A 24,486-nucleotide genomic window follows, 5' to 3' on the forward strand; every position below is an offset into this window, starting at 1 on the left:
AAAGTTTGCTCTGCCTTTGGTCTGTGACAAAAGCATCAGATTTCCTCCCCATCGCCTTGCCCTGCTGCTGAAGACATCTCTGCCTGTGCCTCATCCCTCTCCAGGAGCAGCATACGTCAAATCCTCACAAAAATCACCTCTGTATTGATACGTTTTCTTCACTGAGAAGGAGAAAAGTGTATGTAAATATATTCAAACTATCAATTGCTGGTGACCTTGCAGTTGTGAGAAGCAATGCTATTTTTCATTTGTCAGGCATTTCAGCTATACTAACTGCTGTGGTGAGATATAGCTGAAATCTCTGCTTAAAAGTCCCCCAATTATAGTCCATATGTCCAACCATTTGCAATGAAAACGGGAGCTTCGTTTCATCCATCATAGCATAATATCATCCTTCCTGTGCTGTGCTTTTGTATCTGTTTCCTTCTCGCTCCTTTTTTTTTTTTTTAATATCAAATTGGCTTTGAAATTTGCAAGCTTTTGCAGTATCATGGAAGATTAGCGATCAGTGAGTGAAGTAAAGTCAGCAGAGGAGTAGCGAGAAGTGATTTTTGATCATTAATCATCAGAGCATGCCCCAGTGCTGTGCCAGTGCTTTCAGCAGCCTATCCCGCAGTGATGGGGGGGCAGCGGTCAGCCAGATTTTCTCCAGGTGAAGAGATGCTCACGCTGTGGTCAGTCCCCATCTCTCATTGCCAAGGTGGGGATGTCTGACTTAAGGGGTAACTTGACCTTTGCAGTTCCTACTGGCACCCAAACCTGACTCATGAGGTTCTTGTGCCTTTTAGATAACGCATGTACACAACGTCCGACTTATTCTCCCAGCACTTAACTTTTACTATGAAAAGTCCCACCGGTATTCAGTGTAGATTTAAAGTCACTGCAGGATTCTGTCATCGTTACAGGTTTTGTCCAGAAACTGAGTGAGAAAATTCAACAAAGAAGATTACATCAGGAAGCATAGAAATACTGGGAAGGACGGACCTTCCTCCCGAGTTGCAGCCACAGGCTGAGCAGGGCTCTGGTCCTGAGCGGCAGCCACAGACCCGCTCTGTGCTGGCCTTGCACTCCTTTCTGCTGGGACAAAACCCCACCAGCACCTGGAGAAGGATGGATGCTTTTTGCATGGAAATGCCATGTAACAGTCCCAAATGTTCAGGTTTTCGGAAGTCTCCATTGATATCCTACCTCTGCCCCCACAGTCAATGTGAATGTTTTTCCCCAGTGAGAGCAGAGCTGGGCTAATTCCTGATGATGTGGAAGGTCCCAACTTTTCACTGTGATCGCTGATGGATTTCACGAGGGAGATGAATGTTAGAACATCCCAGAGCCTGCCAACAGTTCTTCTAAAGAAAACATAAATTTAAAAATGTATCAGTGACAATTTATTTCTATGACATTTTTAACACTTCTGTCAAGCACACATTTACATTAAAAATGAAAAAGAAACTGAAATAAGAGACGGGGATGAACTGGAATAGATCAAAGAAAAACGCTAAATCCTTAAGCTGCTGCTCTGTGTCTAACCCCCTGTCCTGTGACAAACACTCTAGTGCTGAGTAAAAGCCTTCAAGATCTCTTGATATTTCCAAGAAGAACAAGTTACTAGTCTTGGGTGTAGAATTTCTTTGTGTTTCGGGTTCGTGCGGCGATTTTTTCTGTCGGCGGGGCAGGGCGGGCAGGGCCGGCTCCCGCTGGAAGGTGCTGGAAGCTCCCCCGGCTCCAGGCCGGACCCGCCTCCGGCCCAGGCCGAGCCCCTCAGCCACGGCGGGAACACCGGGGGGAGAACGGACGGACGCCTTTAGGAGCCCCCCCGGGAGAACGGACGGACGCCTTTAGGAGCCCCCCCGGGAGAACGGACGGACGCCTTTAGGAGCCCCTGGGGGAGAACGAACGCCTTTCAGAAGCCCAAGGGGAACCCGCAGGGGGACGGCTGGGACGAAGCCCCCTGCGGCCGCCGCCGAGGTGAGGTGAGGGAAGGAGAGGAGGAGGAGGAGGAGGAGGAGGGGGGGAGGACGCCCCCGTCGCCCGCGGTGAGGCGGCAGGCTGTCCCCCCCCAGGCCAGGCCAGCCCAGCCCGTGGAGGGGAGCGGGGCAGCAGCTGCCCACCTGCAGCCCGGGGAGAGAGGAGAAGTTGGCGGAGGAGCGTCTCCCGCGGGAGGGACCCCCCGGCGGAGCAGGGGACGAGTGAGGGGTCGTCCCCCTGAGGAGGAAGGAGCGGCAGAGACAACGTGTGGTGAGCGGACCCCAACCGCCATTGCCCGCCGCCGGGGGGAGGAGGGAGAGAGAAGCGGGAGCGGAGTTGAGGCGGGCAGGAGGGAGGGCTGGGGGGAAGGGGTTCGCAGGTCGGGGTTTCCTCCTCGTTCTCCTCGTTTGGAGTCGGTTGGCAGCGAGGGAAACCGGTTTCGCGTCTTCCCCGAGCTGAGCCTGTCTGTGGCCCGTCAGTGGGGGCGGAGGGAGGGAGGGAAGGAGGGATCCCTCCCTGTCCTTGTCTCGACCCACCAGCTTTTCTTGCCGTTTTCTCCTCATCCCAGCGTGGCCCGGCCGGGGAGGTGGCAGGGGGCCAGCGGCTGCCCGGGGCTTCGGTACCGGCTGGGGTGAAACCACAACACTTTGCTATTTGCAGTTTTGGTCAAAATTTTTCGTAGCTTTTTTAGTGTATTTTTGTGGTATTCGTGAAAGAAAAATCACAATCATTGTACAATGGGCTTCTGGGATTTATTTGTCGGTAATGGGGTAACTTTGCTGTAAGAAGCAATAACACAGTAATGAAGGTGCTGCCCATTGTCTTTAAGTACATCTTAAGTATAGTCATTACATATTGAATGTATATAACTCCATCTTTATGACTGGCTTTTTCATTTTTCTTCTCCCTCACTTTACAAGAGCGTTACTGAGCTAAATTAGCCCTTCCTGAAAGCGAAAGGCTTAAGAGTTGGAAAAAAATTAGAGAGAACATCAGGAGAGGATGGGAATCGGGAAAGTGAGAGATGTTAAAACACAAGAACATGTCCTTGACTGAACTGTATTTTCCCTGCCTGATTGACTCCAAGAACTGTGTAACATGTATTGTGGAACATGTATATGCACAGGATGGAGTGGAGAGTCTAAATTTTAAAAATAATTTAGTGAAGCTTGTCTCAGAATAGTATAGCTTTGTATAGGTCATTTATTGGTATAAACCTGGCAAAGATAACGCATGAAACAGCATTGTAATGACTGCAAAGTAATTTTAAACTCAGAATCCACTTTTATAAAGCTGGGGAGCAACACTGCTCAGTGGGATTTTCCCAGCCACTGGAGACCCATCCTAGGCACCTTCCAAGGGGCTCACGGCACATAGATCCCCTCAGCCACTCTGGAAGCCTCACGCAAAACACATCCTCAAAAGTAGCAATATCCACCCATTTCTCAGCCAGCTGAGTGCTCTAGGCTCTGCTCCACGTGTGCAGAGTCTGGGCTTATAATGCAACCCCGAGGCATGGGCAGTCAGACACCTTGCCAGGTCTGAACCATGGCTCTCTGGAAGTCAAGTTAGGGGATTACTGAAAATAATCCCGTCACTTTCAATGATGGGAAAATTGAAGTTAATTTCCTCTGTAAGTTCTAAATTTAACTGAGGGGGTGGATAGGCCCTTGGTTCACCCGCCTGCTTGCTGTGGTTTAGTAATTAAAGGCATATCAGCCCCCTTCAGTGAAGCTGAAGTGAAGTTTAAACTACATTCTTTGGTCCAATACTGCGGCTGTGCTGTTGTCCACGTAGAAGTTTTTTATTATGATTCCTATATTTTATCTATTGATACATCAGACCAGTTCAGAATGGCAGATTCTACCCATTCTGTAAACATTAGCTGTTCCCATTTAATAACTTTCCCGTGATTTCATATCTAATAGTTTCTTGCAGTTAAAGAATAATTTATGAGTTTATTCAGCATAGTAAATATGTGTTTATGTATGCATACAGAGTCAAAACTCACGGTTGCATAGAAGAAAATAAGTATATTTCAATTGATCTTCACTGTGCAACTCTGATTCTTATTCTTTCAGTGTTTTCTATCGGGAAGTAAAACCCATTTGCTCTATTCAACATCAGTTTGCTTCTGAGCAGGAAGCGATGGTTGGTTGGATTTCTTCTGGTTAGGCTCTATGACTGACACCATGTGTTGTCTCCCCGTGTTTTTAATGTTAAACTGCTACAGGTTTAGGAAAGCAAGTCATTTGTCAAAATTGATTTCTGTGTTGTCAACATGTAATGCCATGGTAACCTGATGGTAAGGGCTCCATCCAGATGTAGACATGCTGTTAGACTCCACCTCAGCTGGGATTTCACTCTTCTGCTTCAAACTGCATATATTAACTTAAACAACAGCATTTTCAAATCAAAAGCTTGTGACATTTTGTGGTGGCATGTTCTAGAGATATTAAAGGACAAGGACAAGTGCTCATGGCGATTTCTGTCTTGTGAGCATGGCCATGTGAGGGGCTGACCATGGTAACTCTGGTGAACTGGCAATGGCACTATGAAAAATTCTTCCTACCTAATAGCTGTGGGAGGGTTTTGTGCTCATTCAAAAAGTCCCACATAAACGCCCTACCCATAAGTCTCCTTGCTGAAAAACAGAAAGCAATTTCTTCTCAGTATTCTGGCATATCAATATGTATTGCACACATAAAAAATTAAGATACATTTTGTTGTTTAAATAAAATATGAGGACATTCCAGGTGCCAAATTGCATTTCAGTTCCTAAAGAGACTCCTTGGGATGCTGGAACACTCTATGGAAAACTGAGGCTGTCTAAAACAAGCCAAGAATAAATTACTACTTTAACATGAGATCCCTCAATCCATGTATATTGAAAGAACAGCACATGGCAAACTGCCTCCTTGATTCACAGCTTCAGAACCGGGTTATTATCAGAAACGCATTTGGTTATTTGCCTTAGAGCATTAAGCTGTTTCCCCTCAACAGCCAGAAAGACCATTGGTAAGAGAAGTCTATTATAGCCTTTAAAATTGCCAACACCATTTGTACTTGCACACATGTGCTGCAGTGCAGCAAAATATTTCTTCTTTTAATTGGGTGCTGTTCTAAGCTGTTGGCTTATACTGTAAGAAAAAGAAAGCTTCTCACTTAGTTAAACTCAAAGTAGAAAATTCCAGCTGAAAAAGGAGGAGGATAAACACACATTTAGCACATTGCATCCTTTAGCCTCAGAGTCCAACCTATAATGATGTAAATGACCCTCTTTAGCTGAGAAGTAAAACGGGAGCTGGGATGAGTTGCAGTACTTAAGGATCACATGGCATCTTCCCTGAAGTAAGGAGGGAGGTTCATCTCACTGTCCTGGCCAGATTCACGCTTGAATAATTAACCTCTGGCTCTGTCTACATTTCCCCTGTGTTCTTAGTTCTCCCCTGAAAAACTTGCGGTAAATAATGTTTTCCGAGCAGAGTGGAGGACGTATTCTGTTTCAAAGGCGAGATGACTAATCCTTTCCACTCTGTTAAGCGGTTTGAGATCATTCGATATAAAAATCACTATAAACATTTAATATTCTTATAGAAGTAGTGTCAGTGCTGGCTGCCTGGGAGCCCGTCCCAGGAGAAAAGGGCAGAGATCAAGGAAAGTATTCAAAAAGATAATTAAATATTTAATAAAAGCTGTTAAATATTGTGGGCAAGAATTACAGCCAGCATAAATCAAGATGACTCTATTGGTGGATCTGTGCTGCTTTATATCATGCAAAAGAAGCTGCTTTGGGGTGGTTTTCTAAAAGCCATTTACATTTGCTTGTGTCATTAAGATGTCTTCTATAGCTAGGACAATGTCAGAGTTACTGTATTTCAGAAGACCTAATGAGGAAGTCAGTGTAAAAATATATTATTAGAAGTAAAATATTTTTATGTAGGAAATCTGTTTAAATATTAAGTATCATGGACTGTATCCTATGTATCTGGTGCTGCTAACAGACACTGCATTTAATCACTGTTTTTTGGTAGGCAAAGAAACTGAAACTCTTCTGCTGCCACATTTGTGAAAGTAGACCGACGTGAAATACATTAAGGCGGCACAGCCCCAGAGACCTCATAAAAGTGTGCTGCTGGGTTTTGGTACCAGTTTGAACAAGCACATTGGGTATATGCCTGCCCAGTGCAGATCTAGTCCTGCAACCAACTGAAGACATGAGGCTTGGCAGATGTTTACCACCATGATGAATGTTCCGACTTTGTCTCTGCGACCGCATTTGAGTTTGCAGCAGTCGCTTCGCTCATTTAAAGTCAGAGCAGCATGCCTGGGCTCTGCAACTTGGCAGCGATAACAGTGCTTAACTATAGAGAGAGTTTTTCCAGATTCCCAATATCTGGCCCTTTTCCTCCAAACACCCTCCACCAGGCCATATGTCATCTTTAATCCATCAGCACACACAGAGAATAATTGGAATTATTCTTTATAATATATCTGCTTGCATTGTAAAACAAAGAGCCAAATGCAGAGGTGAATTGTAATAGGAATAAGTGGGTTTAATTGAGGTCAAATTGATGTTACATGTCTAGGAGCTAAATGAAGTTGTAAGTTAAAGTGGGAGATGGCTTAGGTTAACTCACACACCCCTTGAAGTTGTTTTTCATACTACTTTTTTTTGGCCCCTTAATTTTATCAAAATAGTCTGGTTTAGATTCAGCAGGTTAAATTTAAGACTAATATATAGGGAGCAAATATATGCTTTGGAAAATGAGTTTGTGACAAAATGCTACGGCTTGCAATGTGAACAGGACCAGAACATGTACTGCACAAAACCTGGGGTTCTTTTCTGCCTACTTCTGAGCAGTCTGTTTTTCCTGTGTATTGCTGAGCAGCCTGGTTTTTTCATGTAAAAGGTAAAAATATTGAAAATTTGGGGGTTTAGGCTGTCGTGTTTGGACACTGAAATAGCAAATAAATGTAATGTCTTTATTTAATATCCTCCTGCATCAGCCTGTGTCAGTGGGGAAGAGGAAAGAACTAAAGATGGCACATGTCACAGCTCGGTGTGTGGATATTCATCCCACAGAAAGCAGGGTCACTGCTTTGCACCTCCACAGCATAGCGGTACCCCAAGAGGGCAATCACCTCCCTGTCCAAGTCAGCAGTTGATCCCGCTGTATTTCCCATACATCAGTTGCCAGGTGTCTTTGAAGACTGTGATTTAATGTGAGCCCTGGGCCAAGCAGGAGCATTACCCTATTTGTGTAATGGCTTTGAGCATGAAATATTAGAGACCAAAGGCAAAAGTTGTGATGATGCACTAGCAGCAGGCTCTGTAGAGGCCACTACAAACAGCTATTTAGCACCGAGTGTCCTGTAAGGTGGTGTTCAGTTTGGTGACAAATCTGTTGTCCGCCTGGAGTTTACATCAGGCAGCAGCTTCTGTTGCACTGGTAATTCTCAAAGTAGCCCCCCCTGGCCAGAGTCACAGTTTTTAACTAATGTTAGGTCCCGCTGTGTAGAAGAGAAAGCTGACAGCAATCCCAGGGCCACTGTGCTGGCTGTGCCGTCCTCAGGAAGCGTGGGGCGCAGGTGACAGCAGTGCACCCAGACCTCTGGGAGTGGGGCACGGGCAGGGACCTGCTGAGCAAGCTGCGAACGGGTGATTAGGGAGCAGATGCTTCTGGGAATATGGAAACTTGAGGCATCTTGAGGAAAAAATGGCCGCGAGTAAAAAGTTTCTTCCCTGAGAGGAGCTAAAGAGGTTTGGAGTAAAACAGCTTATACTAATGGATTGAAAATGGCTTGTTTGCCAGGAGCAGTATTCCTCGCAGTCATCTTCTCCAGAGCCTGGTAATGCTCCTGTTGGTGATGATTCCTGTTGACAAAGCTAGCGAGACAGGAGAGGGACAATGTCTGGGCTTGAGGCTTCAGCTGGGGTGGGAGATCAAAATCTGGTACCTCAACAGCAGGCAGCCACTGTCAGCGTTGGTGTCTGTTTTCCTGGCACATAGATATAATTATAAATGTTATAATTATACCTTTGTCAGCTTGCTGATTTCTTTTGTTGCAGTGAAATGTTGGATAATGACAGACAGCATACACCAGAAGCATACCTGCAGGAAGACTGAGATTTCATCAGAGGTCTTGGCCAAAGGCAAGAGAGGTGCCCTGAATGTTGTACGGTGACTGTGTTATCAAGAAGTCTTGCCACCGCATACTAACCAAGATTGTCTGTCTTGCTCTTCATGTTCCTATGTAAGTTCATCTCGGGGAAAATTCTCACCACGTGGGATAACTTCTGCCAAATTCCTGTTGCATTTTTGCATTTCACCATTGCTGTCTTGAGATCATAAAGAGCGCAAGAGCTCGTGTCCTCCAGCTCTAGCCATTCATCCTGAATAACCATGAGTTGTTCACAAGATGTCAACCACAATCACTAATCCAGGGAGCAACAGTAACCTCTGGGAGTAGGGTGCAGCCATGCAGGCTTTGCGTCTCGTCAGCTTTTGTTGCATGGGTTGCAGGTAGAGGGAGTGAATGAGACATAAGGTAAATCCATTTTGTGTGGCCCAGGAACAGCAGCCTGTGCAGACAAGCCAGCATCTCCCCAGGATATTTATGGCATGCTCCACATAAATATGCACATGGGATATAGACAAGGATATCACTTTTCATATTCTTACCGCAAGTGCTTGTGCCATTAATCTTTCACAGTCATTCCTTTAGGTGCAATTTCAAGTTAGACGTAGTAAAGATATATGAATTTGAAATTATATTTCAATGCTATCACGTGAATGTGTAAAAAATGAAAATAGTAAAAAATTGTGTGTTAGCTGTTGAAGCGTATACGTTCAAGATATGTGATTTCAGAAAACATGAAATGTGTGTAGTTGGTAGTGGTACGTTTCAGAAATACTGAAATTTTCTAAAATTTTATTTATCCTTATATTGAGAAATCACATTTATGTTACATACCACAAATTCAGCTTTCAGCTTTTTGGCTGTTTCCTGGCTGTACATTTAATTTTTGTTGGAAATTCTTTGTTTTGCAAAACTGGTTGACTATCTCACAAAATTAGCCTCATGACCTGATCTCTCAGACCCCTTTTTACTTTTCCCTGTACTTCTTTTTCCAAATGGAACAAAACCCCCCACCCCTATAAAATAACATGAAAAAAAAAAAAAGTTTTGTTTCCATGACATCCACAGATTTGCACTGATTCTTCCAAAACTGAAGTGATTCTCAATAGTCCTCCTTTGACTGACTAGGGTTTCACTTCAGTCTGTGACTTAAATACATTAATAATTAATAAGGTAGTGCTTAGCGTCCACTGAAGTCAATGAGACTTAAGTATATGAAAAATAAGTTTGCTGAATTAAGGGGAAAACAAAATTATGTTGGTCAGCTGTGAAGCCATGAGTGAACTAGTTGATAGAGTTCACTTAATGTGTACAGGAAATAAAAATTGACCTTGAAATCACTGATTTCTGGAGAAAAAAAGTGTAAAGCTCTTAAAAATGGAGCCTTTGAATGTTAGAAAGGTATGACGTATTTATAGCAATGCATATAATTTTTGTAAAATGTTCAGAGTTATTTAAAAGGCAATGAAAATGTGTCTGCTTTTCTGATGGAGCATAGTTTCTTGGAGGCAAGGTCAATCCTATAACATCACTGATCAGAAAAATATTAAGTAATCCCCTGTAGTTATCAGAAACTCAGCGTGTAATTGCTAATTCTCCACAAGCAGAGCCCTTCTTGTTTTTCTAATTCGGGTTTTCTTCCTCTCTTCCTTCTTTTCATTTTAGCAGCAGTTATATGTCAAGAAGCCTGCCTATTAGCCCCTCACTTTTAACATGTCCAATGGAGGTATAAAACCCAGATAAGCAAACATCAGCAGGAGCAGCAGGCACGGTGCTGCTGTTATAGTGTAAAATGATATCACATTCTGGTAACTCTGATTCTGAAACTGTTTAAAATGAAAACACTTTTCTTCAAATCATACTGTGCTTTCATGTGTGAAGATGGTGCTGGGAGGTGGGCTGGCTCTAAATATAGCACTGCAGCTTCTTTTAAGGCTTTTTATGAGAAGCAGAGGACAGAGGTCCACTCTAAATAACAGGCAAGGGGAAGCCTGCCTGGGTAGAATATAATAATGCTCTGTAATAGGAGATTGATAGATCACTAAACATCGCGCTGTGATGTCAGGAAGAAATGAATAGCGTGTTATTTGGGAATTCCTCCTGCCTTCTCCGGCACATCAGGAAGCCAAGAGGCAGCAAAGCATTCAGCTGAGCCTGGAAATGTGACCGCTCTAAACCAACAGTTTCATCACAAGACGTTTATTGGGATCACACGTGAATCTTGCCCGCTTTGGCCTTTCTCTGGAGGCATTATCACCATCTCTGGGATGTGTAGGATTTACCATTTATCTTAAAATCAGATTTTATCCAGTGTAGGCAACTGACATTAGCTGGCCACTGTATTTGCCCAGGAATAATTAGCGCTACTAAGCCAGACATCACAAAAATCTCTCCTTTCACATGCAAGCACCTCCTTCCCTACCCTTTTTGTTTGTTTTCTAAATATAGGTTCCCCATCTGTTCATTTTTATATGACAATCTGCCTTGTTTCTATTTTATTCTTTACAGCGTAGTCATAGTTGACACCAACAGAAATGCACTTAGATGGGAAGAAGAGGTTTGAAAGGCAAGTCTAGACCCTGCAAGACGGGGCGCACCAGGAGGGTCTCGGCACAGACCTGGCTGTCCTCGTCCCATCTGCCAGGCATTAAGACCTTCAGTGAGGAGTGCTGGGGACCTCGCTCCCACTTCCAGTGCTCTCTGACTTAGGTGCAATGAGGTTGCCAATCAGTTTCAGATTCGCGTTTTATCTCAACATTTTAATGATAAAGCCATTACTGAGTAGGTCGAACACCATTTTCAGTTGCAGCCATTTTCTGCCACGCTGTCAGTGATGGAGGATGCAGGGGTGGTGGGTAGATGTGCTAGAGTCCACCACATCACTGACACTTTAAGGGATTCCAAAACTTGTTGTCAGTTCTTTCTTTAATTACTTTCAATATTCCAAGCAGAAGCCCTTACACATTTTTCTTCCTAAAAAGTAATTTATTTCAACTTATTTCTTGCTATCTATTCACCCAGTAAGACTCTTGATGACCTCCCCTTCTGCGAGTGTGTGGCAGAAACCACGGTTCATCCTGACTCTGGTTCAGCCTCACTCACCATCCTGCCCCACGCACTTGTAGCTGGAAATTGGAACATTTGGTGTTTTGACAGAGAAAATGTATTGGTGACAATGAAATGGTCATAAACTTGTTCCAGCTTTTCTGATTTTTTACATTAGGAAATTATAAAGTTAGACCAAAACTTCAAAACTTAATTTTCAGAGTCACCAATGAAATGTGTGTGTTTGCTGATTTAAAGTAATTTCAGCTTATATTTTCATTATTTTGGTTAAGAAATGTCTTTCAATATACCTTTTAGTTTCAGAGGTAAATGCTTAAGGAAAGCTTAAAACTGCAACAAAATATGTCAGAGTATCAAAGGGTTAAATGAACCATTTTGTTTGACCTGAAATGACTTCTGGATTTCTTGGAACTGCCAGAACATTGAAAAGTCATTTATTTGCACAGCTTTAATTAAGCAACTGCCTCCAGTTATGATTTATGCTGTCATTCAGAAAATTAGACCTTCACACTGTGCTTAATTTTTGCCACAGTCCTTAAGGACAACATTTATGAAGATAAGCTGTGGTTTGGGGTATTCCAGCTTTTAGATGCTGAGCTTGAAAAGACTTCAGATTTCCAGAAATGCCTCTGCAAATCAGCCACCGTAAAGGAGATTTGAGCTGGACACTCAAACACTGAGGTAGAATTACTAATCATCTTTTAGAAATCCTGGCTGATTATTTTTATTGCAGCAAAATACTGTAAATTGTATTTTGGTGAAAAGTGGCAGATATTTAATGCCTTTTACAGCAATGTACATTCCAGTTTCATAACCACCTTTTGTAGCACCACATTAAGTGACAGCACTTTTATTTTATTGCAGAGTCACATGTGCTGTAGTTGTAATGAAGACTTCCTACGTATTCAGAAGACTTCCCATACATCCTTGTTTATTTGCTATATTGCATTAGATGGAGACAAAAGAGTTAGCTCTGCCCTGAACTTTGCTGTTTGTGTATTTATGTTGAAGTCCTTAGGGCTCCTCAGGTACTGAGCATTGACATCAGTACTTGTGTGTAAGGCTATATGTGTATTTTTATATATATATGTGTGTGCGTGTGTATATATTTTAAAAAGCATTCAGAAATTGAGAAACAGAAGTCTGGGGTATATCTAATGGATTGCCATAATAATAGATTCAGATTCATACTCATCATCTGAAAACATCCAGCCAGAAGATGAAATAACTTTACATCAATCAAACTCTAAATGAATATGTTATTAAGGATATTGTACAGTATCAAAATAACTGTGTAAGAGCTGTCTGCATTCAATACCTTTCATGGTTAGCATAATGTTGTACGATAAGGGTCACTGCCTAAAACAAAACAGAACAAATAGAGAAAAATTAGCCACGCCGTCATTTCTCACACATTCCTCTCTGTTGTATTCTTTTTATATTCTATGCTAGATTTTTCTCTCAAGGAAAAGAATACAACACCCCTTTTACCTGTGTTTCTCAGTAAACAGCAGAGCCTGTGCTCTGTTCAGTGCTAATTTCTATCTCATGCTTCTAAAGCAAGTTGAAGGCTATAATCATTGCTACAACCAGTCTAGGATTTGTGTTTTTTTCAGGCATGTGCTCTGGTGTACAGCAGTGGTCCCATAGTTAAGTTGTGGGAAGCTAGAGGTACCAAACCTATAGCACTGGTAACTAAACCAAGACTAACACTCCTACCCTAACAATCCCCCTCTCACTGATGGGTGCTGCAGGCTGGCAAGAGAAGGGAATTTTAGGCTCCTGACCAAAGAGCAAATAAAAAATGACTGGAAGAGGACTGAGATGCTGAAGACTCCAAATTGCAGCAGTTCAGAGAAAAATGGTGTGTACAGGTGTCAAGATAGGTGGTAAACTACCAAGGTCAAAGAAAACATGGAGAAATAGTGCTGAAAGCAGGTCAGAAAAATAGTCCTAGAGCACAGTGCTCTCATCCTCTGTCCTGGTTTACTAGCCTCCTTCCAGAATCCCATTTCTACTTCCACAACACCATCTGATGGTCCCGTTTGCATGACTGTGACATAAAATGATCTGCAGAGCAACGACTGGAAGAATAAAAAAGTGAATCCTCTGCTGTTAAAATCAACAGGTAGTATACATCAGAAATCGCACTGGACTCAGGATAATGCAGTTTAAGCAACAAGAAGCAGAGAACATGCAGTTCTTTGAAAAAAAAAAAAAAAGAAAGAAAAAGCTCTGTACGCTAATGACATCTGAGATAGAAAGAGCACAGTCCTCTCTAAATAGCTTCTCCAACTATCTCAAGTTTAAAAACATTTTCCAAATACTGTGATACAGAGATCAGAGGCCAGGAAGGACCATATGCAGCAGCTAATGTGACCTATTATACCAACCAAGCCATAGCATCTGGAATTAGAGCACCTCATCTGGAAAGCACACAGTTATGTGTCAAGAACCGCCAGTTAGCTAGTTGTTAATGCACTGCATGTTTATTATGTGCACTTTATATTATTCTGGTTTCTTAATTAAAATGTTATGTGGTACCAATTCAAATGCTGTACAGACATCCATTACAACAACACTATTACCTTTATCAACCAAGCTCATAATCTCATTAAAAGAAGACGTCAATTTGGTTTGACAGGATCTATTACCAGTACACCCTACTTGATTGGCATTATTTATATTACTCTTCCTCAATTTATTAATTGAGTCCCTTATCAGCTGTCCCATTATTTTTCCTGGCACCACTGGCAGTCTGTTAGCCCTGTGCTGCCTGTGCCATGCTGTGTGCCCATTGCATGCCGGCACAACCCAAGCTGTACCAGTCCTGAGGGAGCACCGAGGGTCCAGAGAGCCCCATGGCCAAATCTTTTAAAATATTTTTATTTATTTGGAGGTTCTGGCTTTTAAAGACCAGGCTTAGCAGCATTTTTCTAATATACGTCATGAGTTAATACTCGAAAGAGAAGTGCTTCATCTTCCTATGGTATGGCTTTCTCCCAGGTGTAGACCTGCCACAGTTATTGGATTTTCCTGCCTTTTATACTTGAAAAGGTTTCCATTTCCATCTCAAAATACACTAATCCCATAACTGGAATTATTTTTATTCATAATGTTCATTAGAAAAGCTATTTGTACTGTTCTGACTCCTGCTAGATACTGATTTTTCTTCTGTCCTTCGCTTCCCTTAATATTATTCTGGATTTCTACCCCTCATGCATATTCATTACTGTTCACTTTCCCTTTATTCCGTTTGCTTTTCATACAAATGTCCGCAGTTTTCCTGTAGGTCAGTTGAAGTTTCTTTGGCTGATATTTCTTTAGGCAGTATAGCCTTCTTTCTTGATGATACCATACGGTGGCCTTTTGAAGGACTTCAGGATGTTTTTATAAAATTGATCATAACTGTTTTCAGAATTTTAATGATTTGTTTACATTATGAAGTCTGGACTTCATTTTAATAACATTTGTTATTGCAAGCAGGCTGTGATCACTTGAATCTAAGCTAGCACCAAGCAGGCTGTGATCACTTGAATCTAAGCTAGCTAGGTGTTGTTATAAATTTCTCCTTAATTGATAAATGAGGCCTGTTACAAACTTTCCCTGTATTACTTGGAAAACTCCCTCTTCTGCTCAGGGGTATTGGAATTGCCCAGAGTTGTACCAGCACCCGGAGATTTCCAAATTATGTCCCTCAGACCGAAGTTCCTCAGCAGAAGACACTTGTGATTTGGTATCTGTGGTCTCTCAGGCCATAATTTTTTTCAGAGTCATTAGCAACTTCAGAAAATAACAATTCCAGGCTCTTCTGCTTTCTGTCCTCTGTTTCCATCGAGACATCTCAGCGACTCCCAGTTCTGCCGCCTTCTTTCCTCTGTCTCTGAATCACCTCTTGCTGGTAAACAGACCAAACACACCCATAGATTGTGGATTATTTGTTTTTAAGACTTACCTCACGTTAGGGGAAATTTTGTGTCATTGCCTTGATGAAGTCTGCATACCTCTGAAACCATTCTTCTCCTCGATTATTGCAAAATCCCTATCAGGAACCCCGTGATCCCTCCCGGGTTTTCTGTTGTTCCCCCAGCAGCTCCCCAGCTGTGTGGCTTTGAGCTTACACCTGCGCCAGGGTGAGAGCAGTTTGCATCCTCTTGCACAGATGGACTCGAAATCGCAGAAAATTAGGAGTTGGAAGTAAAATAAATGCTATATTTTTATTAGAAAAAAAATAGGGTTGTATGTTGATTTCTAAGATTTTGTACTGGATCCCATTTTATTGCATTTTTTTATTTCCTGTTAATGTGGAATTTAACATATCAAATTCTAAGTAGTAATAACAATATGTTAACTAGGAAATAAATATAAATAAAACATGATGACACTCTGATGATCCCTTAGGTACTATCAGAAGTAATAAAGCACTTAACAGAAAACTTTGAAGGTGTCTTTTTCTCCTCCCCCTCCAAAGAGTCCGGGCAGTTTCACCTTGGATATTTGACCTTGTTTCTTGCTTTTAAAGAGTGACATTTCATTAAAACTGCCCTTGATGGAGTAATTGTTGTTGGGGATAAAGACGACTGCAAACTCTGAGGTATTGAATTGGTAAAAGCAATACAAATTCTTCAGTGTCAGTATATATCATGTTTAAAATGTGATATGCAATCTAATTTTCTATCATTTAGGAGCATGTAGGGGGGTTTTGCTGGTTGAATTAACACACAAGATGGTATAAGAAGCATTTCAATTAAACTCATAGTCAAATAGATATGAAAGAATTCTACCTTTATTTGAAATGCTGTGCATAAAATTATTCAGGCATCTCATTGAGGAAGGAGAATTCAGCGAGTATGAAATCGGCCCAACGTTTCCTCCATGAATTGATGTCTCTTCCTCTTCATAGTATGCAGTTGTTTCACAGTGACATTTAATAATATACGTGAATAATTGCTTGAGTTTACTGCTCATTACTTCTTTAAAAACCCAGGAAAATTGTAATAGCACTTTGATTTTTTTTAATAAGAAAATAATTTTCACTATAAAGGTTGAAACAAAATAAGTGATCTTTACTTATAATTTGATAATGTCATTGCTGTTTCTCTGCTGTATTTAAATTCCTAAAATTATCATTTCAATTGCATTTGTGCAGACTCTAAAAAAAGGGACTTAAAAGGCAAGTTATTAATTTTTCTAAGCAAAGTGTTTTAAAACAATTCCTTGCAATCCATACTGCAGTCGCTGCAGATCTACTAAGACGAACAGTGTCCACCCTGCACTTCAGCCCCATCAGGTGGGAAGAGTTTTTAAGGGTCCCCCCCAGGAGTCACGACCCAGTTTTCAGCCTTTTGGGTGTTTGCACAGTGCCAGGGCTTGGTCCAGCGCCGGCAAGACGGGGCTGGGGCCGAGCCGAGCCCGGGGCTCTGGTGGTGACGCCGGCCGTGGTCTCAGCTTAGGTTTAACTGGGCAGCGTGCTCCTCGGAGCTGCCGACGGTGCCGGGAAATGCCTTTCCCTCTGCAGCAGTTTTGCCAGGAGCACGCAGCAGGAATAGGAAGAGGCAAGGCTCACACATCCTCGGACATCTAGAGAGGACCGGGGGGAGAATCACTGCGACAGATACGCGTCTTCTAAAGGCGAGGCAGGAGGATGCATTAGCTTAGTCCTGCTGGATGGCTGCTGTGTTACCTCTCGCTCGTCTTGGCAGAGCCAAAAAGGTTGAGTTACTTTGACTAAAGACTGTGAAGAAATATTTTACATAGTATTCTGCAGCATACAACTTTGATTACATCAGAGCAGATATTTTGCAGACTCTAGTATCCATGGTGAGGTGACCCCCACAAAATTTCTGAACTCTTAATACCTTGCAGGTAACCGTGTGCCTAGAGCTCGTGAGCAAAACTGAACCAATTAATTTAAGTCAACTGAGAGCTGTGAGCATCATGGCCGTCCCACGCACAACGCAAGCCAGCCACAAGTGTGTTTATCCTGATCCATGCCTTGGTTTTCCAGCCTGTGGTGAGTCCTGTGGTGCTGCAGTTTCCCACTGCTGCACATCTCCTACTGGAGTCTTCAGAATTAGCTGAGTAAATTTATATGAGCAGTAATCGCTCCTTTCACTACTACTTGGGCATCTCCAGGCTCTGGAGATAAATAGACTTCCAGAGGAGAATGCCAAACCTAGGCATTAATAATAATGTTGTATATTTGATGGGTTTTCCTTAATTTGCAATGAAGCAAAATATGGTGGAGAAACAATTGATTCTGTATTTATGTTTTGGCGTTCCAGAGAAAACTAGAAAGTTGGTTTTGGGTCAGCACTAAGAGTTTATGTGAAAACATATTTTAATTGGAATTATCTAAATAATTGGCTATTATTTGATTTTTAATGAGCTTCTTCATTTATTAATTTATAAGTGGGTTTAAAATAAAGGGTTTTGTTGTTGTATTATTATTATTTTTCTTATTGTTTGGAAATGTATTTTTAAATTTCTCTGTTTGTTACCCCAGAGTGGGATTAACTACTAATTTGACTGGGAAACTGTGCTCTAGTTCTTGGCACACTTGTCTCTTTTGCCTGAGCCAAATTTTGGGGACCACCCTGTCACAGCTGCCAGGCTCCTGGGGCTGGACAACAAGAGATTTCAGGATGCTGATTCCACATTACTGGAGGTGGATATACGGGTTGTTTGTTCATATGGTGCATCTACTTTGATGTCTGTGGTGGGCAGCAGGGGCTCTACTCTTTCCTTTTTGGAAAGATCATTCAAGCACAGATCCATGATCTATTTTTGACTCAGCCTCTTCTTGCAAATCCTACCTTGAGTAATGAGACACTGTGAAGAGCTGTGTAGACTCTTTTTCCAGAAGGTTCACTAAGAAAATACACACAAGTTCTCATGAGGACTCTCACTCTTAGTATGACAAAAAAAAATTTTTAATTATTTCTATTTTGAGGAGTACTTGTGCTAAAAAGCAAAAAGCTGTAGCATTGCATTGGCTTTGGACGGATTTACCCTATAAAGACATCTGCTCTATCCTCTTTGAAATGCATAGCCATAAAGCAGGTAAGCTCTCAAGGTCATGAATTATGAACTCTATAGGATTACAAAGATTTTTCACCAAATTAAGGACAGGGCACAAATATGCATCTTATTATTAAAAGCAGTGTCTAGTCTACATCGTGCATTGGAAACCAAGGCGATAATGCAACACTTCTTCAGAGGAAAGTCCTCCCCTGAAAGCTTCTCCCTTACTGACACCATTATCACTAATAAAAAAATGGTTTTAAAAAATCAAATTCATATACATACAATATACTACCTTGTCACGTGATGTAAATTGGTGTAGTGCTCTGTAGTAAAATACAGCTTTACTGATCTTTACCCTCTGGAGAGTAGATTATCGTGGTTATCTAACATTAATTAGTTTTAAAATAGCAAATAGCCCTCTCTGCAACATGCAGAGGTGGATCCTCATCTTTTCAAATGGGCTTGTGATAATTTAACTCTCATATTACCTGGAGAAACAGAAAAGACTACAGGATTTTACTCCAAAATCACTGTTCATTATAAATACATGCTTTAAAAGAGAGCTCACTGCGCAAGTGATGTATAGATGCGCAAGTACTGTTAGTTTACACATGATAAAGAAATCATAGGATGGATCTACAGGTTTGTCATATGGTGTCAGAAATACGCCTCCAGGGGATCCCTCGTAGTCCCTATAACATACATCAAAACACAGAATCTGCACTAATTAAAAGTACGGTGAGAGGAGGCACCCTGGGAATGTGTTTCGACACTAGCCAGCTGGAGATGTCTGGTCACCCTTTCAGCACTGACTGGTGACTGTTTGAAAATGTGATGAACACAAAGAGAAGCAAGTAACACAGTTATGAAAGAAAATTATTGAACAAACAGTTCTCTAATTGATTTTTCTTAATCATTGTTTGATTCTGCCTTCTTGCATGAGGAGGACCCCCAGAAGGCCATTGCCTGCTTGGGATGAGCATCCCTCCAGAAGGTAAGAAAGATGTAGCAGCATAAAGCCTGTCTTACATCTCATACCAGGGCTTTAATAGGAAATTAAATAGGGTCCTCTGTAATGTACAAGGATTAAGATACTAATAAGAATTTAAACCAACATATTTCCACAGCTATTACTTGATAGATGGTATTTCTTAGTAGGAAAGTTACTTTCCCCTAGAGGGGAATGCTTCTCCCTGGGTGTCCAGTAGAAAAGGGGAGCCAGCACTCTTCTCCAGCAAGGGAGATGTCCATTCTCCCCGCCCAGGTCACAGCTCTTATCTCCACATTTCTCTCCAGGGATGGCACTCCCACAATGCCTTTCTCCTGCAATGCCTTTTTTTTTTTTTTTTTTTTTTTTTTTCCTTCCCACTGAAGTAATTTCAAATAGGAAGATGTTGTATGGTGGGTCTCCAAACAGAAGAGTCCTAATGGGCGGATTGATGGAAAACACTGTGCTTAGTCCTTGAGAGCAGATCCTTATTTTTATTTCTTGAAAAGCAATCACAGAGGAGACAGTGCTCTGGCTGTGCGTAAGAGCAGGTTTGTCTTTCATACATCTATTCACTAGTGAGCAGGAAAGAGTCTCTCCACACAAATATTATTCACTTCTAACTTCTTTTTAAGCTTAAAGTTGTTCAGTAATGAAAGGAGAGAGCAATCTAATCAAAGCGATACTTGCTATGTTGTTAAGAGAGAACAGTTTCACAATTCACAGACTCAATCATTTTCCAATCACAATTAACGTCATGTTAGCTAAAGAATCACAAGTGAAAAATAAAGGGATGTGCACTCTAAGCAACAGAAATGTGGTGAAGGCTGAAATACTGCTCATTTCCAAAGCCTCCTGAGCTCAGACTACCATATAATCAAAATCCTTCTCTTGGAAAATTGAAGAAACCAGATAGATACCCTTAAAATCTGCAGGATTCTCCAAACTAGAAGTAGAAAACAGAAGCTTGCTGTAAGAGGGCAGAAACAAGTAATACTTAAATCTAGGGAAAATTTTTTTGGTGGCTGTACCAAATTTTCAAGTAAAAAAGAAAAAAAAAACCCTAAACCCCCTTTCCATAGTAGTACCAGCTGGGAAAGGCAACTTTCACAGGGGTCGTTGCCATCGCAGCCTTGTGGAAGCACTCCTGGAGCTGGAGGTCTTTCCTGACCCTGCCGGCTGGCCGCGGGCAGGGAGGGGACAGGCAGGACCTTTGGAAAATGGAAGCCCAGCTGCTTGGCCTGCTGTCCAGACTGTCCTGCTGTCCTCCACTCCAGCCCCATCAGGGCAGAGGTGCTTTGCTGGGACCTGAGCTGACTGCTGAAGTGGTGCTTGCTGATTTCCAGAAGCATCCCTGGACATCTGAGTGAGACATCGTCAAAGGCTACTTTATTAAACTTTGAAAAATTCAGAATTTATGGTGAGGTTGACTAGCCTGGTACACTTTTATCCTTCTGATAATTCAAACTGCACCATGTTCTGGATGTATTTGACAACAGAGGGAATCCGGTGTCATGTGCAATCATGCTTACCCATTTTCTCAGAGATTAAATCAAGCCAGTGAATTATAGTTTGCAGATAGCAGTGTCAGCTGGTGACCCTCTGTATCTGTTGCTCTGCAGAAAGAAAACATTGGGAGTACCTCTTCCCCAGGAAGTTTAAAGATCTAAACTGAAACATGACTCCAAAAGTGTATGTGACATTAAAAGGAAGAAAGGCAAAGAGTTAGTTAATGGGAAGCAAACGCGAAGTGATGTGGTCGTGTTTGTCAGCTGCTGTTATAACCCTATCACTCATGGTTTTCCCATATAAAATCATTTCAAATTGAAATTAAACCTTCCGAGCCCTCCAGTTATCCCAGCTGACAGCCTGCAGCAATCGCTGGTTGGCTCATATTGTCATTTCATCAGCAGCTGTCACTTTTTGTAGGTAGAAGGATTTAAAGGATAAGGGAAGAATTATCTCTTGACATAAGTCTCAGGTGTTTGAAGGAAACAAGCAGTTTATAGATCCATCAGGGCATGGGGGACCAGTTGCACCCTAACCTGAGCCTTTGGGACTGTGAACCCTGCACACTGCCTTGTGTTCTGTCCCAGCAGTAAGGGGACACCTGCAATGGCTAGAAAGGATCTCCTGAATAACCTAAGAAGACAGAATATTATCGGAAAAAATAAAGCCAAGCCTACCAATGGGTGGAAATTGACATCAGATATCATCTGATGATATAAAAAATGCAGAGTTTGCCCAAATTATTTTAACTAGTAGTTATATTGAAAACAAAATAATTGCTTGACAGTCTCATTACTTGTCAAGGAAAAGCATATAAAGAGTGGGAGGTGCTATGAACAGCTCCGGCGTGAGCCATCCAACAGTGAGAGCATCATGTTTACGTGTCAAAGAAGCTTTGAATATGTCTATTGCCAAAGACAAGTGTCAGCCCACTCGGGGCTCGCCCACTCAGGGAATGACCGCCCCAGCCCCCTCACCACAACCACCAGGACCCTGCAATCTGCTGTTGGGGTGTTCCTTCCCCCGGAGCGAGCAGAGGCCGTGGGAGACAGACACGCACAGCATGGCCCGATCTGCATCACCCCGGCTAGGGACCCACGGAGAGCCCTGGCTGAACCCCCCCATCCCACCATCCCCAAGTGCCCCCAGGACAGGGACGGGAGCCGCTCGCCATCAGCAGCGGGACACAATGCCCATCTCCCTGCAGCTGCAGGGACCCCCATCACCGACTAGGATGGGAAGGGGCACAGGAAATCCGAAATCCAGCATCCATGTGAACAGTATCTTGCCAAAACTTGGGAAACTACTCAATGGAACAAACTCATTTTGTCCCCAAACCCACAAATAATTCACCCTAAATTAAAAGCTATAAATGGACCTTCCTTGAGAAATACACTGATCTCAATTCCTCTAAGTGAATAAGAAAGGTTAAATGTCCTATCAAAAGAGTATAAACTGAAATCCATAAGACAGAGTTAAAGAATGTGCATAATAAATCCATTTAGGGAATTAAATGGGATGTGTATTGTCTCCCTCTAGAAGCACTTGTCTGTAGAAGGGTCCTGCTGAAGCTCTACAAGAAGAAAATAAAAACCAAGAATTCAAGCAATCAACTTACAGTTTTGAAGCATCACAAGAAGGAAGGAGCTCTTGACTCCACAGTCAGTTAAGTCTTAGGAAGAAAGTCATCCCCGAAAAAACAAGCCCCAGGCAAAAGGTCCCAAATGTGCTGTGAAGCATCTGTATCTTCTGCCAGACTGTCAAAGGCAGATGAAGTGAGATGTCAGCCATGGATGTTGAACTGACAGATGTCCCCCCAGCAGACCGGCACCTTCGGACAAGCTCTCCAGCAGCGTACGGACACAGGGAGGGGAGGTTCTGTGTGGGACACGCTGTCTGGAGCATGGTCAAATGCCTCGGATCCCAAAGTGCTTCTGATGCCTGGTGAAGGCTTGGGCACAGCAAGAAACTTCTGCCCTTCATTTCAGAAATATTTTTCCTTCTGCTGTTCAAAACACCCAACTAAAAGTTGCTTGGGGCAGCTGCCTTCTTTCTGACAAGATGTAATTAGCACTCTGGATTTGCACTAATTGCAACATTTCTCTTTTATCAACCCAGGTTCAAATCCAAAACTTAACTGTCATAAGAGAAAGTAAATTTATACCATTATTTTCACTTTTTTAGCAAATGGGAAAAAAATAGAAACTGTATTCCCAATAATATACTAAAAGAAATAACTTGTTACTCTTTGCTGTTACTTGAAGGATGATAAATTTACTGTAGTTATTAAAAACCATGGTAGGTCCTTATAAATTAAAGCAATGGGGACTTTTGGAGGAAAAAAAAAACCCAACAAAAAGCCCCCCCCAAAACCCCACCCCTGTGTTATTGCTTCCCCTGAGTATACTTTAGGACAATTGCTTACAGACTGGCAGTGCTGAGCTCCCCTGTGCGAGAGAGACATGGACACACTGGAGAGAGTCCAGCGAGGGGCCACCAAGATGCTGAAGGGACGGGAGCATCTCTCCCACGAGGAGAGGCTGGGAGAGCTGGGACTGCTCAGCCTGGAGCAGAGCAGGCTCAGGGGGATCTCATCCATGTGGATAAACACCTGCGGGGAGGGTGCCGAGAGGACGGAGCCAGGCTCTTCCAGCGGTGCCCAGTGCCAGGACCAGAGGCCATGGGCACACACTGACACACAGGAGGGTCCCTCTGGACATCAGGAGACACGTTCTCACTGTGAGGGTGACCGAGTACCACCAGGGAGGTGGTGGAGTCTCCATCCTTGGAGATAACTTGGAACCCATCCGGACACGGTCCTGGGCCCCGTGCTCCAGGGGGCTGGGCCAGGTGAGCTCCAGAGGTCCCTGCCTATCTCAACCAGTCTGTGATTCAGTGATTGTGTGATTTTTGGTTATAGACCTTGCCTACATTAAAAATGAAATGTATCTTTTGTCAATAGGCTGCTGACTAAAGGGCTTTTTGTTCTTGATGAGTTATTAACCTTAATGATTGATAAAGAAAACCGGCTCAAGGAACAGAAATCAAAAGTGAGGAAAGGTTGATCTGCAAATATAATGGTGAAATGGTCACGATAACATGATATAGATTAGGCACCACAGAAATTTCATAAGGTCAGTGTTCTTTCCTGCCTATGCAAGGCAGCAGTGTCCAGCACAGTACTCTCCTAGGGCGAAAATGCAGACAGAGCACTGAAAGCCGGTAAATAATAATGCTAATAATAAAGCCAATAAGCACTATACAAGGCATTTAAGATACACTTTTTCTTGGCATCTGCCCAGTAAAAACAAATTACAGGGTAAGGATTGGCAGTAGCAAGCTGCAAGAAGTCAGAACATCCCACCTGAAGTCAGAGCATCCCCCCACAGTGACGCCTCCCGCCTGGGAGCAGTCGCTGCGCGCTGCTGGGCTCTCCGGAGAGATGGGCGCGGGTGTGCGACAGGCGCAGGGGTGCACCGAAGTACGGCAAGGCTGAGGCAGGCTGCGGCATGAGGCTTTGGAGGTGGCACAGCCAGCCTTTGAGGGACCATGCTCTGTTGGGGCTGCCAGGACACTTGGCCGTCCCCACGGCGCCGGCAGAGCATGCACGGAGCCTGCCTTCCCCTCGCCTGTTGGTGCGGTGGCATCTCCAGTCCTTTCACAGATAGCTCCCAGTGCATATGCAAAAGGCAGACTGGGGTCTCTGGGTCTTTTCCCCTCAAATGCTCCCCCTCCGATGGCTCACAGCATCCATCGCCTCTTTTCCCCCAGCTGAAGCCGATGTCGGT

General features: G+C 42.9%; 1 long non-coding RNA gene across 1 annotated transcript; it reads left to right on the top strand.

Moving 5' to 3' along the window:
* The first annotated feature begins 1,753 nt into the window (after positions 1–1,753).
* LOC142035533 (uncharacterized) lies at positions 1,754–23,948 on the top strand. The gene is made up of 4 exons (XR_012651910.1): positions 1,754–2,235; positions 8,039–8,223; positions 17,041–19,195; positions 22,238–23,948. It is a non-coding gene; the product is annotated as an uncharacterized LOC142035533 (long non-coding RNA).
* Positions 23,949–24,486: the final 538 nt, after the last annotated feature.

Source organism: Buteo buteo, chromosome 10, assembly GCF_964188355.1.
Source record: "Buteo buteo chromosome 10, bButBut1.hap1.1, whole genome shotgun sequence".
Taxonomy (NCBI): Eukaryota; Metazoa; Chordata; class Aves; order Accipitriformes; family Accipitridae; genus Buteo; species Buteo buteo.